General features: G+C 40.5%; 1 protein-coding gene across 13 annotated transcripts in view; it reads left to right on the forward strand.

Moving 5' to 3' along the window:
- Positions 1-445: 445 nt before the first annotated feature.
- Positions 446-25,498, forward strand: part of LOC4575976 (ubiquitin carboxyl-terminal hydrolase Usp2) — a 218,138-nt gene continuing 193,085 nt past the window's right edge. For 9 of the 13 annotated variants that reach the window (XM_061663209.1, XM_061663208.1, XM_061663214.1 and 6 more), the window contains exon 1: positions 456-656. The gene's annotated coding sequence lies outside the window, so the exon portion shown is untranslated. Of the gene's footprint in view, positions 657-8,698; positions 8,886-25,498 lie in introns of those variants that run through there. The other 4 variants (XM_061663211.1, XM_061663206.1, XM_061663202.1 and 1 more) reach the window with 4 other exon arrangements.

Below are 25,498 nucleotides of genomic sequence, written 5' to 3' on the forward strand. Positions count from 1 at the left end.
CTCTAGATAGCTCCACAACACATGTTTTTAATAAGCTGATCATCGCAGAAAACGTTCGCCACGATTGGCCAATTGTCAAATTCATACACACGGTTAAGCCGCCCGCCGGTTAATCCGTCCCCGGATAATCGACGTTCTACTGTATTGTTAAAAGTGAAGTAGAGCTTTCAGCAAAAACATATTACTGTTATGAAAGCCACCAAGGTTGCAGCTTCCAATTATAACGTTATATTAACCGCAGAGAAAATAGTAGTGGAAAAAGCCTTAGGAGAACGCTAGAAAATTACACTGTTACAAGATTCTACTTAAGTAAAATATTGACCACGCCTGTACTGAAACCTAACAAACCTATTTATAGTCCTAAAAAGATTAACTATGAAATGTAAACGAGTCTAATGAAAACATCCTACGACAGCATTTTGCATCTCCAAGCATACTGTAAATTTAGTACAAGGTTGGTGAGAGAAAGACAACTCGCTTTTCTGAACGAGAAGCTAAAATCATTGAGCTATGCGTTGAATAATCTATTTGTGGCTTTTCAGTCTTAGTTTTTTGCCACCAACAGCATGAAGTGTTAATGTCGAATTCGTTTGTGAGTGTGATCGTGTGAGTGTGAAATCGTACCACGCAGTGTTTAGAGCGTTCGATTATAGCACGTGAGTTCTAATTGTTTTTTTTGTGCAAACTATAGTTTGTAGCGTGACATATATGGGGTGAAGTGAAATATTATATGTTCTTCATATTGTTGTTATTGTGAATTAAAGCATAGATTTACATAATATTACAATAAGTAATTTAATAATCAATTTTCTTGATATTAAATTAAAAACAGTGTAGGATTGTTTATTAAATTACTCCATTACAAAATACATTATAATGCAAATATTACCTCCTTCACCTAAAAATGATTGGTTGAGTATCACAGACATGTTGAAGATGCTAAAACAACATAGTTTCTTATCATAGAGTTTAGCGACAGGCAATACAAAAACAGTGTTAGGTAATCGATCAGTCAATAAACTATTTTTTGTAGGCGCTTGTAAATGCGCCTGTTTATATTTTTATTCGTAATACATTCAAAATATTTAAAATTGTCTAGCCAAGTAATATATCATTAGCTACATAACTATACACTTAAGTTGCGTTGATTTTTCACATTCCTGCGTACTTTTTACTTTTCTGATACTATCTTTTTGCTCTTATGTTTTAATACTATTTTAAAACAAATATTCAATGCTAAACGAACTGATTTCAAGGACAAAAGGGCACTTGAAAGAAAGTAGTATATTCTTTGTTTGATGTGAATCAATTAATATTCAACGCCGGTCCTGAACAAAACAATCGAAAACATCGCCAATGAAACAAAATAATCTATTCCCGTTTGATTTGATGAATATAGTTTAGCTTTATGAGTTTACGCATGCTCTGTACTCCTTTCCCTATGCAAATGGTATAGCAATTGTATTTTTAGCGACAGCATTTTTATACAACAAAGCATCAAGCTCAACAAATTTGTGAGTTTCAGATGATAGAAACAAACTTCAAATCGGTTTTATGATTCAGTAAAGCATTAGAATGTATATTAATGAGGGAGTGGAAACCATTTTCTAAAAAAAAATGAGTCTGCGCGTAACGTGAATAACCAAAGCATGAATACGGGTGATTTTGACACCATCTCTAGTTGATCGAGTAAGAAGTTTGAAGAAGACGCACACAACATTAAAAGCAAAAAAACTGCTTGAGTTTTTCCTGTGAAAATTTCACTAGCGCGTTGGTCCAAAAATAGATTAGTTTACCTCTGCTTTTCACTGCAAAAAATTCAAATAACAATGGAATATGAAATTGACGTTTAATCTTACCAAATATGCATTTAAGATTGATTGATCAGTGAATTAGTGAATTATTATCTCAACATTTTTTGTTATTTCATGTATTTTCATCAAATTGTATTTCAAACTTCAAGTTCACTACTACAAACCACCATTACAGACCACTGTACAAACCAATGATGTCCACCAGTACAAACGACTAACCATTACTTTGTGCATACAGCGGGATTTAGGATGCCCCGCATGTAAATAAAAATTGAAACTGTTATTTAATTTTGTATGAATGAGTGTTAAGAAGCGTCTAAATAATCTTTTTGAGAAATACTTCATTTGCAATGGCTCCTATCTTACACTGGACTATAAGGGTCAAATATCAAACTCTTTCGTAAAAAAAGTGAATTTCTATTTTGATGCCGAACCGGTTTGTCAAACATTTTTCCATCATATCATTGCTACACAAATAGCTATGTTTAATGGTAGTTTCTTCTTGTAGTTTGATCACTTCAACCCACATAATTTTCAAATGATCAAAGCATAAAATAATCAATTTCATGAAATAGCTCAAAACATATCTATTTAATCCTCCTAAGAACGGCCTAGTTTGTCGTAAACATGAAATAAGGTTAATAATAATAATAATAATAATAATAATAATAATAATAATAATAATATAATAATATTATTAATGATAATAAACATAAAAGTCATAATAATAATAATAATAATAATAATAATAATAATAATAATAATAATAATAATAATAATAATAATAATAATAATAATAATAATAATAATAATAATAATAATAATAATAATAATAATAATAATAATAATAATAATAATAATAATAATAAAAAGAATAATAATAATAATAATAACAATAATAATAATAATAATAATAATAATAATAATAATAATAATAACAATATAACAATAATAATAATAATAATAATAATAATAACTATAATAAAAATAATAATAATAATAATAATTATAAAAATAATAATATTATTATTATTATTAATAATAATAAAAATAATTATAATAATATTAATAATAATAAAAATAATAATTCTAATACAAGTTGAACTCTGAGCTATATTGCCAAAAGGGAAAAATATCGTATTACAATATTCTGTCGCGCTATGGAGCGCTACGTTGTGGGAAAATTCAGCAGTTGCATAGAAATTCGATTAGCAACGAGAGCGCAACGAGTTGCTATACACTACATCTTCAAAGTTTACATCCTTTTACTCTTCTTCGATGCAATCGTGCAAAGTTTTATCATTTTTTAAAGCAAGGTTTCGATTGTTTGTTAAGAATTTGACAGTTTGGTATAAGAAAAAATATATTTTCTCTAAGCAATACAGTTTGAACTTGTATTATAGCTTCTTCGATATAATTTTTTTGATGCCTGGTTATGACCTAGTACAAATTATATAAGTATGATAATTTTGGTCGTTCCGTTATTTTTGGTCGCATCAGTGATCTTCTTCTTCTTAAAGTTCATTTTATTTTTATGTTTACATTGCTGATATTGGGGGGTCCGCGAGTTACAGCAGTTTTGCTTTTCAACGCCTAATCTATTACAATTAGTCCTGAGACCGTACAGTTTTTGCAAGTGGGAATGGTATGAATTCAATGTGGCATGATCTGTTTTATCTAATCCTAACTTATACTAATGTTTTTGTTTTTTTTTTGTTTTTTTTTTGTTTTTTTTATGCTAAAGATTATTTCTAACTGTACAACTTAACCTAATCTTACAAAGAAATGTTTCTTATAATATTATTTGATGAGTTCATACAAGATGTTCGCATTTTTTCTCTATTAGCTATGCTAATATCTTCTAAAGTTAGGGTTTTTGTAATTTCGTGGAGATAAGTTAGCCTAGTCCTTGGTGGTGCATTAGTTATCATTCTTAGAACATTGTTTAGAGTTACTTGCAGTGGCGAGTTTAACGGTAAGCAAACTAAGCAGTTGCGGGGGGCCCCGAGCTGAAGGGGGCCCCGAGCTGAAGGGGACCCCGAGCTGATAGGGGCCGGGAGCTGAAGGGGGCCCCGAGTTGAGGGGAGCTTGATAATCTTCAGAGAGCAAACGGTTATTTTGCTGACGAAATTCTAGAAAATTTGATACTTGAATATCCGATCCATGCTCGGGGCCCCCACCCTGCTTCCATTTATCAGTTTTTCATTGAAATGCTTCAGAAAACTGGTTAACCGTCCAACCGCGGCAAAATAGAACAGAACGTGTACGAAGTGAGACAAAGAAATTTGCAATCAACACAGAGTGAAAATGAAGAAAACAACTCACAAAAGTATCACTGTGAGAGAATGTAATGTTGATGGCAGGTCATATTTTTATTATGATTATGATTTATATGATAAAATGTGATAATACCGATTTATTTTACAACACATGTATCTCTTGGAATAATTGATACAAGCTTTTATTGTATATATTTTGTTGTGTGCCATCATTGAGCAAAATCATCGCAAGACATAATATAATATAAAATGTAGATATAAAAATCTTCAAAGCTTCTGTCTTCAATCAGCCCATAGTGCCTACCTCAAAGTAGGTAGTGCCTGAGTTTTTAGAACAAAAATTTGTCAGACACTCAGAAAGTGGGACCGTGCGGACATGAGGAGGTATGGTGGGCAATGTTGGAGTGTGAGTATGGGCCTTTGTTCGCCTAAAAGTTGGGGCTTGGAATAGTGGTGGGTTTTACGATCCATTTCATGATCCGACCCGGAATCGGGTGCGAGTCAGTCGGAATCGATTCCAACCCGTGGGTAAAGCTGGTACACTAGGTCGGAGTCGTATTTCAATCCAACCCGCGTGTGCAATGTGTTCGGATCAATCCGAATAATCAGTAGGTGCGAGCAAGCATAAGCGACTCCGACCCGTTGGTGCAGCGAGTTTGAGTCTTGTAATCTACCGTGACCTGCCCGACCCGAACCCGCAGCACCAACGGGTCGGAGTCGTTTATGCTTTCTTACACCTATTGGAATCGGTACAACTACTTAAACTACTTGTAACTTTCCGGGCGACTTCGGGTCGCGTACGGATGCCTAAAACTGGATAGGTTCGAGTCGACCCGCCCATCACTACCATGGAGTGCAAGAAATGTTATATTCGTAAAAAGTCCGAGACTACTTGTTTGCGCCGTGCTTAAGCTTGCCTTTTATCGCTCAGTTTGTCAGTGATCGTAAGCCTGTCCGCTGCTTTCTGTTTATTCTTATCAAAGTTTGATCAAATTAGTTCATCGTGTTAAGTGGCTTAACAATTAAAATTAGGCAATTTTAGGTGTCACGCTTAAACTTACGTTATTTTGTTTCTGTTAGAGCCTTTTTGATAGACAATACAATACTTCAGCGGCTTACGTTGACATTAGGTCTTAACAGTTAGCATATTTGGAGAAAGGTGTGTATTTCAATATTTTATTATTTTATCATACATAAGTTCCAACATGAGATTTTTTTCCTAATGTTATACCCTCAGATATTTGCATAATGAAGCGTTATCAAAGCGGTGCTGAGAAAAGAAAGAAAGTTAGAAAAGAAATAGAAACGAACGAACAACAAAAAAATGCAATGCTTAAGTTTCTAACGGTGGCCTCGAGTTCAAAGAATCCAAGTTCAGATGAAATTGTGGATAATATCAGTCAATCTATCGATGGCGATTATGATTCGATTATGCCATCAGATAGTGAACAAAATGAATTGGTGAATGGCAAGCAACCATCAAAAATACCTAGGGAAATGGAAAAATCTAAACCTGTGAATGATGAGCTAACATCGAATGTCTCGAACGATAATGTCAGAAATGAATTAAATGATAGTGAACTATCTTCCTTAGACCGTGAACGTTTAAATGACATTGCTTTATGGCCATTGAACTTAAGTAAAGCATCCCAGGACTATATAATTAGGAATAAACCAAGATATATTGGAAATATACAAGAATTAAAGATACTGTACAAAGATAAGGAAGAATTTCGTTGTAGAGGTTTATCTAAGGAACATTTTTACAGAAAAAAAGGAAACGGTTTATTAGAGGAAAGAATATGGTTGGTGTTTTCTGAAACTACAAAGTGCGTTTACTGCTATCCTTGCAAGTTATTCTCTAACTCTAAAACAAAATTTATCACAGGATTACAGAATTGGCGATCAATTACAGTGCTTTTAGGAGAACATGAAGTGTCTAAAGATCACATTGCTGCTATGTGTACTTTATATAATAGATCGACAAAAATTAATTCAATAGACAATCTTCTTTTAGCGGAAAAAGAAACAGAAGAAAGATATTGGAGAGATTTATTAAAAAGAATTGTTTCACCTATAAAACTTCTTTGCCGCTTAGGATTAGGTTTTCGTGGGCATGATGCAAGAATTCATTCAGTTAGAAAAGGAAATTATTTAACATGTTTGGAATACCTGAGCGAGTATGATGAGTTTCTGAAAATGCATTTAAAAAAATATGGAAATCAGGGAAGTGGAAAAACAAGTTATTTGTCGCATACCATATGCGATGAATTTATACAAATCATTGCCGATGAAGTAAGATCTAAAATATTTCAAGAGATTAAAGAAGCGCAATACTACAGCATAATTTTAGATTCAACTCCAGATATCTCACACATCGATCAATTAACTTTTATCATGAGATATTTATCATCGACTGGCCAAATAGTAGAACGATTTGTTGGATTCATACCAATCGAAAAACATGATGCTCTGCATTTAGAACAAGTTATGTTGCAGTTTTTAGATAAATATGGGGTAGATTTGTTAAACTGTCGAGGCCAGTCCTTCGACAACGCAGCAAACATGGCAGGAAAATATAATGGACTGCAAGCACGGCTGAAAGAACGTAATCCCAAAGCAGTTTTTGTGCCCTGCACAAACCATTCGCTTAACCTCGTAGGGAATTTTGCGGCAGAGAATTGTTCTGAAGCAGTAAAATATTTTATGTTCATTCAGAATATATACACATTTTTTTCTTCGTCTACACACCGTTGGAAAATTTTACAAGATAAATTAAAAATTCTCAAAAGCCATCCAATTAATTTAAAACGCATTTGCGACACAAGATGGTCGGCTAGAGCGGACGCAATATACGCTTTTTATCGAGGGTTTAATCAGATAAAAGAGGCATTAAATGAACTATCTACTGCTTATTCAGAAAAACAAGTAACAAAATTGGAGGCAAAATCATTGTTGAAAAAAATTTGCAAGTATGATACTGCATTGCTAACAATAATATGGCATACAATTCTTCAACGCATAAATGCTACAGCTAAATCGTTGCAATCACCAACGTGTGAAGTTTTAACTGGGTCGAAATTGCTTACATCGTTATCAAAATTTATAGACGAATATAGACATGATTACGAAAAAGTTGTGCAACAATCTACAGAGCTTTGTGGTTTATCATTTGAAACGATGCATCTAAATGAAAAGAGAAAACAAAATCAGTTAGCAAGTGAGAATGAAACCGAACGTACACTGAAAGATAAATTTAGAATCAATACTTTCTACGTGATTTGTGATAATATTAAATCAGAGTTAATGGTAAGAGCTAAAAAGTATGAATCGGTGTTAGAGCCTTTCGGTGTACTATTTGATTGGAGTTTGAGCAATGAAAAGAGATCAGAAGCATTAGCAGTATTAAAAAATATATATAATGATGAAATTGAAATTGAAATGGTTGATGATGAATTAGAACATTATTTACATTTTATGAAAGATCAGGATTCTTTGATTAAAAACTCAGACCTGGACATCGAAGAAATGTATAAAATAACAAAAAATATGTCTTGCACTTTCCCGAATATTGAAATATTATTTAAAATTTTCTTGACTATTCCAATATCAAACGCATCCGCAGAAAGATCTTTTTCAACATTGAAGCGAATTAAGTCTTCTTTGAGAAACTCATTAGGAGAAGCTAAATTGAATGATTTTGCAGTTTTATATGTAGAGCAGAATTTGTTGAACCATCTTGATACGGACAAAATTATAAAAGAATTCGCCATTAGTAAAGTAAGACGTAAAAATATTTAGCTGAACTTGTGATTTGCTAGGAATAGAAAGATATATGCACTATTAAAAATAATGTTAATTTCTGAATAAATCAATAAATATTCTAATGCATATGCAGAAATGCATTAAAATTTGTAATCCCCCTAGCATATTTTTTATTCATTTGAATTCATTTAAAAACTTACTTGAATGCAAAAATTAATTTGATTGTTATTATAACTTGAATTGTTTAAAGAACAGTTTTTTATTTACTTTTCTTCAATTTGGACCACGTATATTAATAATCAATCGTTGCGAGCACGACAAGTAGCAAAAGGCATACTAAAATCGAAGTGAGGAAAATACAAATGAAAGTGATGCATAGACAAGAACCATGATAAATGGGGGCCTCCAAATCATTTTGCTTAGGGCCCCAGAACTCATAAATACGCCACTGGTTACTTGTACTCTTTTTTTATGCATCATGGCACACTTTTCCCAAATACATATCCCATAAGTAGCTGTTGGGACGAATACTTGTTTATAAATTAGCAATCTATTTTTAATTGAAAGTTTGGATTTTCTATTTATAAGGCTGTAGAGATTCTTTGTAAGTATTGCACATTTCTTAACAATATTAAAGGTGTGAGATCTAAAAAGTAATTTTTTATCTATAATTAATCTTAGATACTTAAGTTCGTTCTCCCATGTAAGTGGGATACCGTCCATATTTACAGTTATGCTAGGGTTTAGCAGTTTTTCTTTCCACCTATGTGGGACAATCATCGCTTGAGTTTTACCTTCATTGAGTGCAATTTTCCAGGTTGTCATCCACTTATGAATGATATCCAGGCAACGCTGGGTGGTGTTGCGGATTTGTGATAAACACCTCCCCTTAACTGTCACTGCAGTGTCGTCAGCATATAGATACAGTTGGCAGGATCTTGGCAGCTCTGGCAGGTCAGCTATATACAATGTATACAGCAGAGGGCCTAGTATGCTGCCTTGCGGGACGCCAGCCGGGATGTCTTTGGTAAGCAAATTGATCGATCCAAGTGAAACTTGATACGACCTTCCGCTAAGGTAGCTCTGCATCAGCTTTGTGAGATGGAGTGGGATGCCAAACCGCATCATTTTATGCAGCAGACCATCGTGCCACACATTATCGAAGGCCTTTTCGACATCGAGAACAACAATGGCTGTGGATTTGGACGCTCGTTTGTTACATTGTAGCGTGTTGTGAAACCGTAACAGCTGGTGAGTGGTAGAGTGACCCTCTCGGAATCCAAATTGCTCCGCTGGTAGGATATTAAGTTCATCGACTACTATCCTGAGCCTCCTGTACACAATCTTTTCGAACAGCTTCCCCAACGCTGAAAGAAGACTAATTGCTCTGTAGCTGGCCGGAGACGTTGGATCCTTCCCTGGCTTCAATATGGGGATTACTTTAGCGTGCTTCCATGCGTCAGGGAAATAAGCTAGATTAAGACATCTAGTAAGAATGTTACTTACTAAGGTGAGAGCTTTGGCTTTGAGGTGTTTTAGCACGATGTTAAAAAGCCCATCGAACCCTGATGCCTTAAAATTCTTTAGCCTTTTAAGAGTACATGAAATTTCACTCACCGTTACAGGCGACATCTCCACGGCTGTTGGTAATGTTTGCTGTAGTTGACCAATACTGCTGCCTACTTCCGATTCCATTGGACTACTAATACGGTCACCAAGAGAATGTGCGCTGGCAAACTGGAGCTAAATGCATTTGCTTTTTGCTCGGCGGTTATCAGTGTCGTACCTGTGTTGGAAACCAAGGGAGGAATCGGCCTTGGTTTCTTTTTAAGGATCTTCTGCACCTTCCACAGGTCTTTGGAGTTGTCAATGAGAGCAGCTAGTTTATTCCTGAAGTTGTTGTTGCGTATTTCTTCGACTCGAGCTGAGATGACCCTTGACAGAACGGCTGCATGGTATTTTTTCGCCAGATCGCCCGTTCGCTGGTGCTGTCGACGAAGTTGGTTGCGCGTCTTGATGAGGAGGCTGGTGTGATTTCCAGCTGAATAATGGATTCTCTAACCTGCACTTCTGGCACTGCTATCCGCTCCGCCATCCTGATAGTCGCCTCCAGATTTGTTATCGCTGTTTCAATGTCACTTGTGGAGGCCACTTCAGTAGAATCTATGTTCCTGTCGACTATTGTGCCGAACTGATCCCAATTAGCTCGTTGGTAGCTCCTCCTCCTATAAGGAGAGATTTTGGGACAGTCTACGTCCACTTCCGTTGCGACGGGGAAGTGTTCCGAGTTTAGTGCGTCAATCACCTATGGTTTTGTGATAGTGATATTTGACAGAAAGATATCAATGATACTGGAATTCCCACGGGTCGGTATGTGTGTAGCCTGGTCAGGGTGCTCAACGGTGAAAAATCCTAGCTGAGCAACTTCGACTAGAAGGTTTCCATTACGGTTGCTCCGAGGGTTGCCCCACAAACCTTGCCTCGCATTGAAATCGCCTCCCACGATTCTCTTCGTGGTGGCGCAACTGATGCTTTTCAGATCTTTTTGAAATGCTGTGGCAAGCACACTGTTGCACTGTTGAGGACAGTAAGCAGCAATTATTCGAAGTGGTCCGTTGTTAGTAGAAAGTTGTACACCGATTGCCTCTATTGTTGTTGTGTTAAAGTGAGGAAGGAGTGTGTGACTAATGTCACGACGAATGATGATGGCCACTCCTCCACCGGTAGAGCCGGTTCGATCAAGCCTGTGTGTGACATAGTCAGGGATAGAAAAACTTACAGTAGGTTTCAGTTGTGTCTCAACCACTAATGCGATGTCAATATTACGACGATGGAGGAAATCGCATAGCGGGATAAGTTTGTTCTTTACTGAGTGAGCGTTCCATGTGACAACACTCAATTTATCCATAGCAAATCAGCAGCTCTCCTAGGACAGCAACTTGTTCGTGTTTGCTTCGACATCCCTTGAGTTTCGTAGCTATTTCTTTGAATATCGCCATAGGTGTACCAGCGTCATACAGTGATTCGTCCTCTACAGGAGCGGGTTCGGATTGTTGAGCAGCAGCCAGGCGCTGGGCTAAATTATACTGAAACCCGGGCGGTGTAACCGGAGCTGTGGTACTTCGTGCGGTACTGCGATGAGCAGAGGGCAGCTCGATTGTACGGAGCTGTGGGAAATCCTGCATAGATTTCAGCGGTGCTGGAGTCAGTCGTACCACAGGGCGTTGCGTCTGATTACGAGAACGCGAACTGGCCTGTTGGCAAATTTCAACATACTTAGTACGTTGCGGGCACACAACATTATTGGCACGGTGTGGTCCCTGGCAGTTTTTGCATTTCATAACGGTTGGCTGTTCCTTAGTAGGGCACGTATCCGTTAGATGATTTTCAGCACATATAGCACAGCGGGGTTTCAAGCGGCAATTCTGCAAGCCATGACCAAAGCCTTGGCATCGGCCGCACTGTACAGGACCTTTAGATCCATTTCGATAGGCTTCCCATCGAACAATCACAGATTGCACACTCCTGATTGACTGTAAACCAGCAAGAGTACACGAGCCTCGTTTCAGGTGTACCAGGTACAGTTGGTTGTGGTACGGTTGTTCTTCCTCATTACGCCGTTTAATTCGGAAAATTTCCAGCACTTGCAGCTGGTGATGCTCGACTAATTCCGTCTTGATGTCTTCCAGTTCCATCAAAGGAAGGCCATTACTGCTTTGAATGCTTTTTCCTGTTTTATCTCGTGAGAAAAGAACTCCACGCGAGAATCGTCCAGGAATTGGATCACTGCGTCATACTGTACCTTTGACTGTACGAAAACCTTTGTCCCAATACCACAAAGCTGATACAGGGCATTGACGTTTAGAGATTGCAATGCAGACTTAAGCGTAGCAATATGCATTGCTTTAACCACTATTGGTGGCAGTTTAGGTTCCTTTAAGGGTCCAGTTGCAAGTGGAACTGGAGCATTCTTCCGTTGAGAGGTTTGGGTCACCGTACGAGAAGTGGTTGGGGTAGTATGATTATCATGCGATGAAGATGGAACGGGGGATGCCACGCGAGGGGTCACCGTAGCAGAGTTGGCATCAGAAGCTGGTGCCACTGGTGCAGAGATATCGGTTTTAGCAACTTTTGCACTACGTTTTTTCAACACAGGTTGAAACCCGTCGACGTCCATCTCTACAGTGGACATTTCACTTTGATTACTTGTGCTTACTTCATATTCCGTCACTAAGCTGCACGTGCTGGACGACGATGAGGATGAAGGTCGTTTACGTTTTGATTTTTTCAAACCGGTTTTCTTGCTCCGGTTAGGTATCTCGATAGACGTAGATCCACTACTATCACTGACTAATCTACTCACACTATCACAGTTACGTTTGTGCTCACTTTTACTCTTTATTAGACCACAAGGCTAGCTATCATCAAACACGTCCGATCGACTCGACTGCAGAATGCTGAATGCATATTGAGCTCTTTCTGTTTGTTCTGAATTGATATAATTTGATGTAGGGGTCCTTTCCGTTTTAAGTTCTTAGGCTGAAATTGGAGCCTGTTAGCTGTTTGCCGGGCCGGTCTGGTGGTACAGTCGTTTACTCGAACGACTTAACAACACGCCCGTCAGGGTTCAAGCCCCGAATAGACCGTGTCCCCATACTTTACTAGTGGGTACTGGCAGGCCTTGACTGGCAGCGGTTGTTGTGCCAAAAGAAGAAGAAGAAGCTGTGTGCAGTGTATAGCAGTTTTCGAGCAGCTATCTAAGTAGGTATTATATACAGCTGGGCTTATCCCAAGGTGTATGAATTTAGAAGGCTGATTTTTATCGCTCCTGTTTCTGAATTAAGATTTTAAGAGTGTTTTGAGCCTCCAGAAACCTTGTTTGAACAAAAGTTTTCACCCATCCTTTCAAAAAGTGATATTCAAATTTGCTTATAAAAACATGCTATGAGACCACCTGGACTACATACATTTTGATTATAGATTCACTACGTGATCGCTTTAATACACCTTGTGGTAAATGTAAACAACAGCATGTTTTTCCATTTTTCCGAGCAGGTACTCTGGTTTAATTCTAGCTATGAGGCTAGAATACCCAAGCGACATTCGTTCTAAATTTTAAACCATAATCTGCTCGAATATTAGTCGAGATACCAAATTATGTGGATTTGTGTGTGATAAACCGTGTAAAAAGTGTCAAAATTTCGTTTGTGCGTGCGTATGACCTTATTTTATTTGATGATGATGGCGTCCAATTCGTTTTAGATTAATATGCTTTAATATCTGGCGAAAAAAAGGGTACTTTTTGTAAACCGTTATTTGTTGAAAATTCGATGGTCTCTCATCGCTCTCTTATTTGATACTGTTTTCTCCGCAGAAAGCAAATGCAAAATACCAGCGCCCAGAGTATTAATTCATGATCGTACCCATTTTGAGACATCGGAATTCATAGATGCATAGATAGCCAAAAATCGATCAACTACCAGACTTCGCGATGCACGTATTCCAGGATACAATTGAACCAAAAAATTCTGGGAAACGGCCAAAAAATCGTGAAAACACACCCAAAAAAAATGGGAAACAACCTTAAATTGTTGGGAACCAACCAATAAATCGTGATAAACCCTGTAAGATCATTATGTTTGATAAGATTATACTAAGTTTTTTTTAATTTAATTTATTTTTTTAATTCATCATCTTGCTTTTGCGCTCCCAGCAAAATTTTGAGATCATGAAAAGATTGGCATGTTGTATGAATAGGAATGTAAACTGTCCATTCTTGACACCGTGCCGACTAAAATGTTACTACTCTCTGTGATATATCGTATGTCTGATGTGTACTATGATATGAAATCAATTTTGACGGTTTTGTCTTGGCGATTTTGCTTAGATGTAAGTGCTGTTGTTAATGACTTGTGATCCGTACAAATAGTAAAGGATCTTGCTTCTAAAAAATGATGGAAATTTTCGATAGTTAAATATATTGCTAATAATTCCCTGTTGGTACTACTGCCAGCGTTCGTGAAATGTTTGACGGGCTCGGGAGGGATGGCACCACTGCTCCCATATAGGATGGCAGGAGCTGGGGCATGATGGCATCACTGCTGAGGTATTGAGAGCGAGAAACATAAGCGGCGAAATTAATGTGACCGAAAGCTACGATTACCATCAGGTAACCCGACAAGCAAGATTTGAAAGCGCTAAGAACTAACATGTCACCGGCGAGTTGAATGTAGAAAAGGGTACAAGAAGCACGCCTTTTTTGACCACTTCGTTTTGGTTCATTGAACTTTGTCGCCTTCATGTGAAAAGGAAAAAAGTGAATTTGTAATAAAGCAGCTACAAAACCGTACTTGGGTGAAAACCTTTTTCTCTTGCTATCTAGCTCGATCACTCCCTGTCAAATGAATATCAAATAGAATATCGTTGTTGCTTAGGTGTATTTTTTCTAGAATAAAACGCAATTGGCTCCAATCTACCTTCAACCTGCTGTTGCAATAGTGCTCCAATTGCCAGATCCGATGCATCCGTTGTTAGTGAATAATGTGCATCTGAATGAACTAACATGGTAGCCTTGGCCAATTTTGTCTTAATTTTGTCTTGCCTTTTTGTGTTTTGCCTTTTCAACACTGTTCGTTAGTATGAATGTTGACATATTTTTGTTATTGTGTGATGCTATTAATTCATATAAAGCAGGGGTCTCCAAACTTCGGCCCGCGGGCCGTTTGAGGCTCTCAAGAGCCTTTAATGCGGCCCGCGATGACTGGGTAAAGGTTAAATTAAATAGCTGTCTTTTCTGACTAATTAATCAAAAAATTTTTTTTTGCTTTTGAATGATGAAAATCAAGATTCAATAAAAAAAGCTGCAGAAATTTGATATATTTTGTAAGTATATTAAAACGAGATTTGAACTTCCACTCATTATAAAGGTAGCGTCAAAATGGCCCTTATCAAGGTTGATTGTGAAGCAATGCGGCCCGCGAATTGAAAAGTGTGGAGACCCCTGATATAAAGGATTTATTATTTCAGAACCTTGCGGAATGAATCTATGATAATAGTTTATCGTGCTACAGAAGCGTTGTAGGGGAAAGCGAGGCAAAATGGGCATGTTTAGCAGTTTACTGAATATTCCTTTGAATATTGCACAAAACACAATTATGCTTACATTATTGTATGCCTCTTAGCCGGTCTCGTAGTACAGTCGTCAACTCGTACGATTTAACAACATGCCCGTCATGGGTTCAATCCCCAAATAGACCGTGCCGCCATACGTAGGACTGACTGTCCTGCCTTGGAGGGAAATCAATTAGTCACTGAAAGCCAAGCCCATAAGTGGTACAGGCAGGCCTTGACCGACAACGGTTGTTGAGCCAAAGAAGAAGAAGAAGATTGTATGCCTCCACCATTTTTTATCGATTAAAATCGCCACATAGAATGAAAATAACTTAAAAACATGAAACAGTGTTAACCGTCTTGTGTACGACCAAAAAACTCTACGTAACCGTACAACCGCCTACCCGGGTAGGCCATACATTTTGTATGGAAGGATGATGTTTTTCGTGGTTAAAAGCGTATATCTTTTGAGTTACTGGTTAGATTTGAATGAAAACTGTCTCATAGGTTCATAATGTTTACTAACATAGCGTAGTAAAATTAGAATTTTAAAAATCCTATCAATATTTTTTTCAATCAAAAATATGTTGTAACTCCAAAACCCTAACCGGCCTTGCCTCAAGTTTTGAGTGGATGTTTATGTCTTTTTTCTAAGTTATATTTACGTTTCTTTCAAAAGTTAAATCTAAATCTAAAATTTTCAAAAAGTATACATCTTTTGGTTGTTTTCCTTGTTGTATAAAAATATATGTTGACGATCTATAAGATATGTTTGTTGCGATGCAACCGATTCTTTCTACCCAGAGATCAATTAAACGTTTTTTAGCCGAATTTTGAATGGTATAATTTATTGCTATTTCGCAAGGTGGCGCTAAAAAATCACGTGCGTATGCTCGGGTGCGCGAAGGAATCTGCCCGTCATCCTGCTGCTCCGGTCATTCCCCCTAAGGGCTTCGGCTCGTGCCGTCGCTGGTCGGTTTTCGATAAACCGATTAATTTCGAAGCGACCGACAGCGCCATCTATCGCGTGACCCGTGCAAGGAGGCTTTTGCATCTAAATTGACGGTTGACGGCGTCAACAATGTTTATTATGTTTTTTTTTTAATTTTCATATATTTATTTCAAGTTTTTAATGCCAAACATAATGCCAATATAATTCCTTTTACATAAAAGTCCATCTTTTTAATCACACGATTTACAACTAGTTTTAATAACACTGTGCAGCGTACAAATTGGCTTTTTACAAGTAGAACACGATTTTCTCATTGATCGTTTTTTTACACATAGATAGCAATTGCCTTTGTTTTTTATTCGTCCGGACACATCACGTTCTTCTACATCGTTAGTAGTATTTTTTTTAGATAATGCTATCAATGGTCCTCCTAACATGCTTTCCACTCCGCTGCGTGGTTCAAATTGTCGCATTATTTGCACATTTTCCGAACGTCTCTGAATCTCGGGCATCGTTAGTTGTTCGGACAATTGTTGCAAAAACATGCGTCTATAATCCGTAGATTGGCAGTTTTGCAAATTATTTTCCTTATATATTTTGAAAGCAGCAAATGCAGCTATGTCCAAAATGTTGAAAAAAAATGCTAAAGGTCATCTATTCGTCTTCCTCTTGGTAGAATATTCAGAAAGGCATTTGTCCATGTTGTCGACTCCTCCCTTGAATTTATTATAATCAATTATCATTGCAGGTTTTTCTTTTGGACCTTGGACATCTTTGTCATATTGCATTGTTGACAACATAACAACGGACTTGTTCTTCTTAGGAATATAGGAACAAATGGAAATGTTTTCGCTAAAGCCATATAATGTCGATTGTATTTCCCTACCGTGAGGGTTAGCAAACATTGGCTGAAGAAACGTTCGTTGTTTGTTTACTGTTCCTAAAAGTGCTAGTTTGAAATCTGACATTAATGATGAGGCCAAGTTGTAACTTGTGAAAAAATTATCACAAATTACGCTACGACCACTTTCGCGAAATATTCTACATAAATCTTTTACTACACGCTCACCTTGGTGTCTTTCCCTTTGTCCAGATAGTGCTAACCCTGTATATATTTGGCCTTTGATGGGGTATGATGTGACTGCGTCACATACCCACCACACTTTTATCCCATACTTCGCTGGTTTAGATGGTATATACTGGGTTAATCCTGTGCCACCACGATAAGGATATAACTGTTTATCAACGGTTACATGCGAACCTGCAACATAGCATGCTTGTAAATTTCTATTTAATATTGCAAATATATCTGATATTGCTGCTGATTTGTCCATTTCCTTTCGAACTTCTCTCGTTCGCTTCGTCCGTCGTCAAAGCGAATGAAACGATTGATCGACCGAAATTGTTAGATACTCATTGTTGCACGAAATATTGAATGTGAAGATGTTTTCCATAGTTCCGTAGAGTGTACGTAATTAGAACGCATAACTCCGGCTAGTAATAAAATCCCAAGATATGCTTCTAATTCTGATGTGGTTAATGTTTTCCATGTATGCATGCTTGCTGATTTCGCTGAGTTTGTGACTCGCTCGCGTTCATAAATTTGTTGCGCTTTCCTATTTGTTTCCCGAACAATGATATCAATCATTTCATCAGACATCAACAGCTTGAAGGTCTTTATAATGCTAAGCCCTTCCGTTTTGCGCGTAATCAGGTCTGTGAAGAACAAAACATCCCGCGGCGCAAAGCGATCGAAAACTTTTCAGTCTCCCGCTCAATATAGCCCCGCTGCGCAAAGCGATCGAAAAATTCTCAACTTCTCGCACAATGTAGCTAAAGAGCAAGAACCAATAATGATAAAGCGAGGTGAAAGGATGGGGTAGAGGAGGAGGAGGGGAGAAAGCGAACGTGGGTGTGAACTATTTTTCGGCCATTATCATTTTTGCGCCAACACGGTCGCGTATCGGAGCTTTTCGTCAGAAAGAGATAAACACATACAGCGCGCTCTCTCGAACCCCGCTGCGCAAAGCGATCGAAAACTTCTCAAACTCAAACTGCAAACATATTTCACAGCCCATGGCTGTGAAATATTTCACATTCAAAATTGTTGCAAATTTATGAATAAAATATTTCGAAACTTTCAGCGCTGATTTTTGGATTGAAATATTTCTTCCGTCGGAATCCAAGTGTTTTCCTTGACATTTCTGCTCGCTTTTTCGATCGCTTTTGGCGGAAACCCGCTGCGCAAATTCGAGCAGTTTCCAGCGCAGAAAATGCACCAAAATCTGCGCTGGCCAGCGCAGATTTTGGCCCGATCCCCGCGCTGGACTTCAGCGATTTCTGCGCTGGGTCGAGCAAGTTTAGCGCCATCTGTGGGCGAAATGGACGAACTATTTATGGTGGCGGAGCAAAAAAAACGGTCAAAAAAATTTAAAAAAATTGGCGCCCATTTTCTCATCGGCTTCTTCTCCCTCCCTCACCCTGCCCTGCCTTACTTGCGCTTCTGCCCGTGCCTTCCGCCGCCAGATGATTGGCTGTTGCGGTGTATGCGTTGATACTCATATGTGCATTGCGGTTGTGTATTGTTATTGGTGGGTGTTAGCATTTATTAATTTGTGTGTGACCTTTAGACGCTGTGGCAGAAGCTGGATTGGGATTCAAAGTGTTATCGGTGTATTGATGGTTTATTTTATTTCGTGCCGCTGCTGATGAGACCATTCGATGCCCCTGCCAGTTGAGGGTGAAGAAGCCTATTTAAAACAAGCGTAGGAGAACGTCTAACACTAATCTAATATTTTTTATTTGAACATGTTTGATGCTTCAACAACCTTCTAAGCATCATGTAGTACAATGTATAGTGGCAATATAATATTTTTTTTAATGTGCCGAAATCTTTCTCGCGTTTTCGGGTCTCGTCACACACACACACACAGCGCGGGGTAAGTGGCCGTTCACTCTATCATGTCGCGATTCCCCACCCCGCCCGGCGCTAGGGATGAGGATGCTACAAGAAAGCTCAACCAACCGTTCTACCGATAAGGTAGCCGTAATCGATCATGCGTGGAGGGTGGGGGGGTGGTCTAGTGGGGGGGGGGGGGGGGGGGGAGTGCGTGCTTGTACGACTTCGGGGGTGCGTGCTCGCGAGCGCGCTTTCAGTTTGAGAAGTTTTCGATCGCTTTGCGCAGCGGGGTCTGCTAAACGAAGTCTTTCTATATCCGCTGCGCAAAGCGATCGAAAACTTCCCGCACGACAAAATCTAGCAGTTTTGTAGCTCGGATTTTCGATCGCTTTCCACCAAAAGCGATCGAAAAAGCGAGCAGAAATGTCAGGGAAAACGCTTGGATTCCGACGGAAGAAATATTTCAATCCAAAAATTTCAGCGCTGAAAATTTCGAAATAATTTATTTATAAATTTGCAACAATTTTGAATGCGAAATATTTCACAGCCATGGGCTGTGAAATATGTTTGCAGTTTGAGTTTGAGAAGTTTTCGATCGCTTTGCGCAGCGGGAGGAATGAACAACAAATGAACTCGGTTAAACCAAAATGAACTTTAAACGACTGTTAAAAAGAGTTATGGGCTGTGAAATATGTTTGCAGTTTGAGTTTGAGAAGTTTTCGATCGCTTTGCCCAGCGGGATTTCTGCTCGCTTTTTCGATCGCGTTTGGCGGAAAGCGATCGAAAATCCGAGCTACAAAACTGCTCGATTTTGTCGTGCGGGTATTCTAGGGATGAGGATGCTACAAGAAAGCTCAACCAACCGTTCTACCGATAAGGTAGCCGTAATCGATCATGCGTGGAGGGGGGGGGGGGGGTGGTCTAGTGGGGGGGGGGGGAGTGCGTGCTTGTACGACTTCGGGGGTGCGTGCTCGCGAGCGCGCTTTCGTGGGTGCGTGCTGGCGTGCGCGCTTTCATGCTCGCGGGCGCGCGTACATGCGTGTGTGTGTGCGTGCGTGCGTGCTGGCGTGCGCGCGTTCATGCAGGTGTGCGTGCGTGTGTGTGTGTGTGTGTGTGTGTGTGTGTGTGTGTGTGTGTGTGTGTGTGTGTGTGTGAGTGTGTGTGTGTGTGTGTGTGTGTGTGTGTGTGTGTGTGTGTGCGCGCGTGTTTGTGTGTTTGTGTGTGTGTGTGCGTTTGGAAACCACAAAACTATTTTATTCTGATGCGTACATTTTCATCCGCTCCGGCTACAAAATACCACGCATTTTTGATCTCGCTACCTGAGAGACAACACAACCATTGGCATTGGCATCTTTGCGATCGGCTCTGCTGTTGGGGGTATTAAAAAGACACACGATCTAAGCAAACATGCGTGTGATTTGTTGCACATTTATTTCTAATTCAGTTAGCGGACGCAAGTGGAAACAACATTTTGAATTGAATCCATACAACAGAGGATTCTGGATTTGTTTGTTACGGTGCGCGTATGGTGCTGCACCTGTCCGTCCAGAATCTGGTGGCTTGTTGGTTAGTAGTCGTTATCATGACGCCGATTGCCGGCAGTCCTTCCCCGAGTGTGGACTGCTATGTTAAATTCTTCTTCTCATTATTATTATTATTATTATTATTATTATTATTATTATTATTATTATTATTATTATTATTATTATTGTCATTATGGCCAACGCGATCCTACCGGCCTTTTCAGGACTTGAGTACCACGTAGCCGGATAGTCAGCTCTTGCTACGGCGGACGGTTCATACTCGGTTAGAACCCACGACCGGGGTACTGCCACACTGTCTCCTGCCCGATGCATACGCTGCAGGCAGGGGGAAGGATGCACCTCCACGATAAAAAAACACCGTCATGAACCAGCGGCGGACCTAACGGTAGGCGGACTAGGCGGTCGCCGATGATCTCTACAAGTGGATAGAGTATTAACGACCAGGGGCCCCGGAAAGATGGTCGTTAGGGCTCCGTGGCTGGAGAACCATTTGAACCTCCCCTCCCCCCATGGCGACAACAATTTTAGGGCCTGTGACTAATGATCGTAGGGGGCCCCTGGCCACCCCCCCGCCCCCCCATCCCGGATGCTGGTTTCACAATCAGGTTGCGTTCTTGATGCTGGTGGAACGGAAAGTGCGAAAATCAGCGCCGGGCTGAACGTGTCAATGCGAATTAGAGTTCAGCGCGTTGCACAGCAAACCCTCCAGCGTAAACTAGCGATTCCTTAGTCATTTTTATATTGCAGTGTTTGAACTCATTGCAATTTTGTGGTTTGATTGTGAAAATGCAACTTCATCGCCGAAATGTTTGTTAACGGCATTTTTAGGCGCCACAACAGCTCGCGAGCATTGACCACACGCTAGAAAGAGATAGCGCTATGGTGGGAAAAAGCACGGACGACGGCTGACAGCGATTGGCCGTCTGACGCACCAACACATTCAAACCATCGACAGCGCGCTCAGGCGAGGGGTACGAGGCGGAGCCAGGGACGGGTAGCTCGACGAGCTGCTTGACAAATTTGCCGTTGGAGGGAAAAAGATGGCATGATGAAATTCTCAGAACTCCATGATTTCTTGCGTCGCTTTGCGCAGCGGGAACATCCCGCTGCGCAAAGCGACGGAAGACGTTATGGCGTTCTGAGAATTTTATCATGCCTTCCTTTTCTCTCCAACGGCAAATTTGTCAAGCAGCTCGTCGAGCTGCCCGTCCCTGGCTCCGCCTCATTCCCCTCGCCTGAGCGCGCTGTCGAAGGTTTGGATGTGTTGGTGCGTCAGACGGTCAATCGCTGTCAGCCGTCGTCCGTGCTTTTTCCCTCCATAGCGCTATCTCTTTCTCGCGTGTGGTCAATGCTCGCGAGCTGTTGTGGCGCCTAAAAATGCCGTTAACAAACATTTCGGCGATGAAGTTGCATTTTCACAATCAAACCACAAAATTGCAATGAGTTCAAACACTGCAATATAAAAATGACTAAGGAATCGTTAGTTTACACTGGAGGGTTTGCTGTGCAACGCGCTGAACCCTAATTCGCATTGACACGTTCAGCCCGGCGCTGATTTTCGCACTTTCCGTTCCACCAGCATCAAGAACGCAACCTGATTGTAAAACCAGCATCCTGGATGGAGGGGCGGGGGGGTGGCCATGGGACTCCTACGATCATTAGTCACAGGCCCTAAAATTGTTGTCGCCATGGGGGGAGGGGAGGTTCAAATGGTTCTCCAGCCACGGAGCCCTAACGACCATCTTTCCGGGGCCCCTGGTCGTTAATACATTGTCCACTTGTAGAGATCATCGGCGACCGCCTAGTCCGCCTACCGTTAGGTCCGCCGCTGGTTCATGACGGTGTTTTTTTATCGTGGAGGTGCATCCTTCCCCCTGCCTGCAGCGTATGCATCGGGCAGGAGACAGTGTGGCAGTATGCAAGTTGCACACTGGATAGGAGCGGGCCCGCGGCTCCGCCATCATTCTGCACATATGCATGCCCGTCGTGGGTTCTAACCGCGTATGAACCGTCCGCCGTAGCAAGAGGTGACTATCCGGCTACGTCGTACTCAAGTGCTGAAAAGGCCGGCATGATCGCGTTGGCTATTACGCAGTCCACACCCGGGTCCACATAGCATAGCAGTCCACACCCGGGTAAGAGTTTGTTTTGACTTTGGTGCTGCCGGGCTACCGCTGTGGCACGACCAATGCACGGAATGCAATCGACCAAAACATGAACCTACCGATCCGAACTCATTCCAAGGCATTACCGGCAATCGGCGTCATGATAACGACTACTAACCAACAAGCCACCAGATTCTGGACGGACATGTGCAGCACCATACGCGCACCGTAATAAACAAATCCAGAATCCTCTTTTGTATGGATTCAATTCGAAATGTTGTTTCCACTTGCGGCCGCTAGCTGAATTGGAAATAAATGTGCAACATATCACACGCACGTTTGCTTAGATCGTGTGTCTTTTTGATACCCCTAACAGCAGAGCCGATCGCAAAGATGCCAATGCCAATGGTTGTGTTGTTTCTCAGGTAGCGAGATCGAAAATGCATGGACTTTGTAGCCGCAGCGGATGAAAATGTACCCATCAGAATCAAATAGTTTTGGGGTTTCCAAACGCACGCACACACACAAACACACAAACACGCGCGCGCAAACTCAGACACAAACACGCGCGCGCAAACTCGCACACACACACACACACACGCGCGCGCGCGCGCGCGCACATGCATGAACGCACGCACGCCAGCACGCACGCACACACACACACGCACGTACGGGCGCCCGCGAGCATGAAAGCGCGCACGCCAGCACGCACCCACGAAGTCGCGCAAGCACGCACTCCCCCCCCCCCACTAGAACACCCCCCCCCCCCCCCACTAGACCACCCCCCCCTCCACGCATGATCGATTACGGCTACCTTATCGGTAGAACGGTTGGTTCAGCTTTCTTGTAGCATCCTCATCCCTAGCGCCGGGCGGGGTGGGGGATCGCGACATGATAGAGTGAACGGCCACTTTCCCCGCGCTGTGTGTGTGTGTGTGTGCCGAGACACAAAAACTCGAGAAAGATTTCGGCACATTAAATAAATATATTTTTAGTCACTATACACTGTGCTTCATGATGCTTAGAAGGTCGTTGAAGCATTAAACATGTTCAAATAAAAAAATATTAGATTAGTGTTAGACGTTCTCCTACGCTTGTTTTAAATAGGCTTCTTCACCCTCAACTGGCAGGGGCATCGAATGGTCTCATCAGCAGCGGCACGAAATAAAATAAACCATCAATACACCGATAACACTTTGAATCCCAATCCAGCTTCTGCCACAGCGTCTCAAGGTCACACACAAATTAATAAATGCTAACACCCACCAATAACAATACACAACCACAATGCACATATGAGTATCAACGCATACACCACAACAGCCAATCAGCGGGCGGCGGAAGAAGGCACGGGCAGAAGCGCAAGTAAGGCAGGGCAGGGTGAGGGAGGGAGAAGAAGCGGACGAAAAAATGGGCGCCATTTTTTTAAAAAATTTTGACCGTTTTTTTTTGCTCCGCCGCCATAAATAGTTCGTCCATTTCGCCCACAGATGGCGCTAAACTTGCTCGACCCAGCGCAGAAATCGCTGAAGTCCAGCGCGGGGATCGGGCCAAAATCCTCGCTGGCCAGCGCAGATTTTGGTGCATTTTCTGCGCTGGAAACTGCTCGAATTTGCGCAGCGGGATATTTCACAGCGCATGGCTACAAAATCGAGCAGTTTTGTAGCTACCCTCACGACAAAATCGAACAGTTTTGTAGCTCAGATTTTCGATCGCTTTCCGCCAAAAGCGATCGAAAAAGCGAGCAGAAATGTCAAGGAAAATGCTTGGATTCCGACGGAAGAAATATTTCAATCCAAAAATCAGCGCTGAAAATTTTGAAATATTTCATTTATAAATTTGCAACAATTTTGAATGCGAAATATTTCACAGCCATGAGCTGGTATCGCGAAAGAATTGGTTTAAAATTAACAGTCGTTAAAAATTAACCAGAGTCGTTAAAAATTGCTAGAATTTGGCATCGCGAACGCATTGAGTTCATTTGTTAATGTTAACGACGTTAAACAAACGACTGTCAAGAGCGTATACGATATAAACTAACAGTCGTTTAATTATACTGCACGAATTTTTTCCCCGTGTTTGCCTTTATGCGATATCGAGCAGTCGTTAACTGTTTTGACGGTCGTTTATTTTAACAGGAATGAACAACAAATGAACTCGGTTAAACCAAAATGAACTTTAAACGACTGTTAAAAAGAGTTATGGGTTGTGCAATATGTTTGCAGTTTGAGTTTGAGAAGTTTTCGATCGCTTTGCGCAGCGGGTGGCGGAAAGCGATCGAAAATCCGAGCTACAAAACTGCTCGATTTTGTCGTGCGGGTATATGCGATATCGAGTAGTCGTTAACTGTTTTGACGGTCGTTTATTTTAACAGGAATGAATAACAAATGAACTCGGTTAAACCAAAATAAACTTTAAACGACTGTTAAAAAGAGTTCATTTATTCGCGATGCCGGCTAATGATAAAGCGAAGTAAAGGATGGGGAAGAGGGGATGGAGGGGAGATATAGAACATGGGTGTGAACAAGGTGTGTTTATTAAGGAGGTGAATTGTTAGCGCGTTTTCCGGGCGCCATCATTGAGTATTGTTATGTCAAATCGCATTCAATTTTCTATACCCCCCTCCAGCCTTCCCCGATTTTAATACCAGAGCCCCCAGTATTGTTATGTCAAGTCGTGAAATGTCAATTTGCTCTGAAGCACTTCACCTCCTAATATCCATACACCTTGGGTGTGAACTATTTTTCGACCACTATCATTTTTGCGTCAACACTGTCAATGTAGCTAGAGAGCAAAAACCAATAATGGGACCCTTCACGATTCTAGTTAGTTTTTTGTATGGAGTTTGACAGTTGGAGGCTGAAATCATGTAAACACTCTATACAAAACCACACTAAAAACTAGCCTGCAATTTTCAGTCTAGATTATTCTTCCCTCAAAGCTTGAATTATATACGAATAATTGCTCGAAAAATGGCAAAACAAGGTGGTTTACATTTATCCCAAGGTGCATTAAAGAGATCTGATGATG

This window comes from Anopheles gambiae, chromosome X, assembly GCF_943734735.2.
Source record: "Anopheles gambiae chromosome X, idAnoGambNW_F1_1, whole genome shotgun sequence".
Classification (NCBI taxonomy): domain Eukaryota; kingdom Metazoa; phylum Arthropoda; class Insecta; order Diptera; family Culicidae; genus Anopheles; species Anopheles gambiae.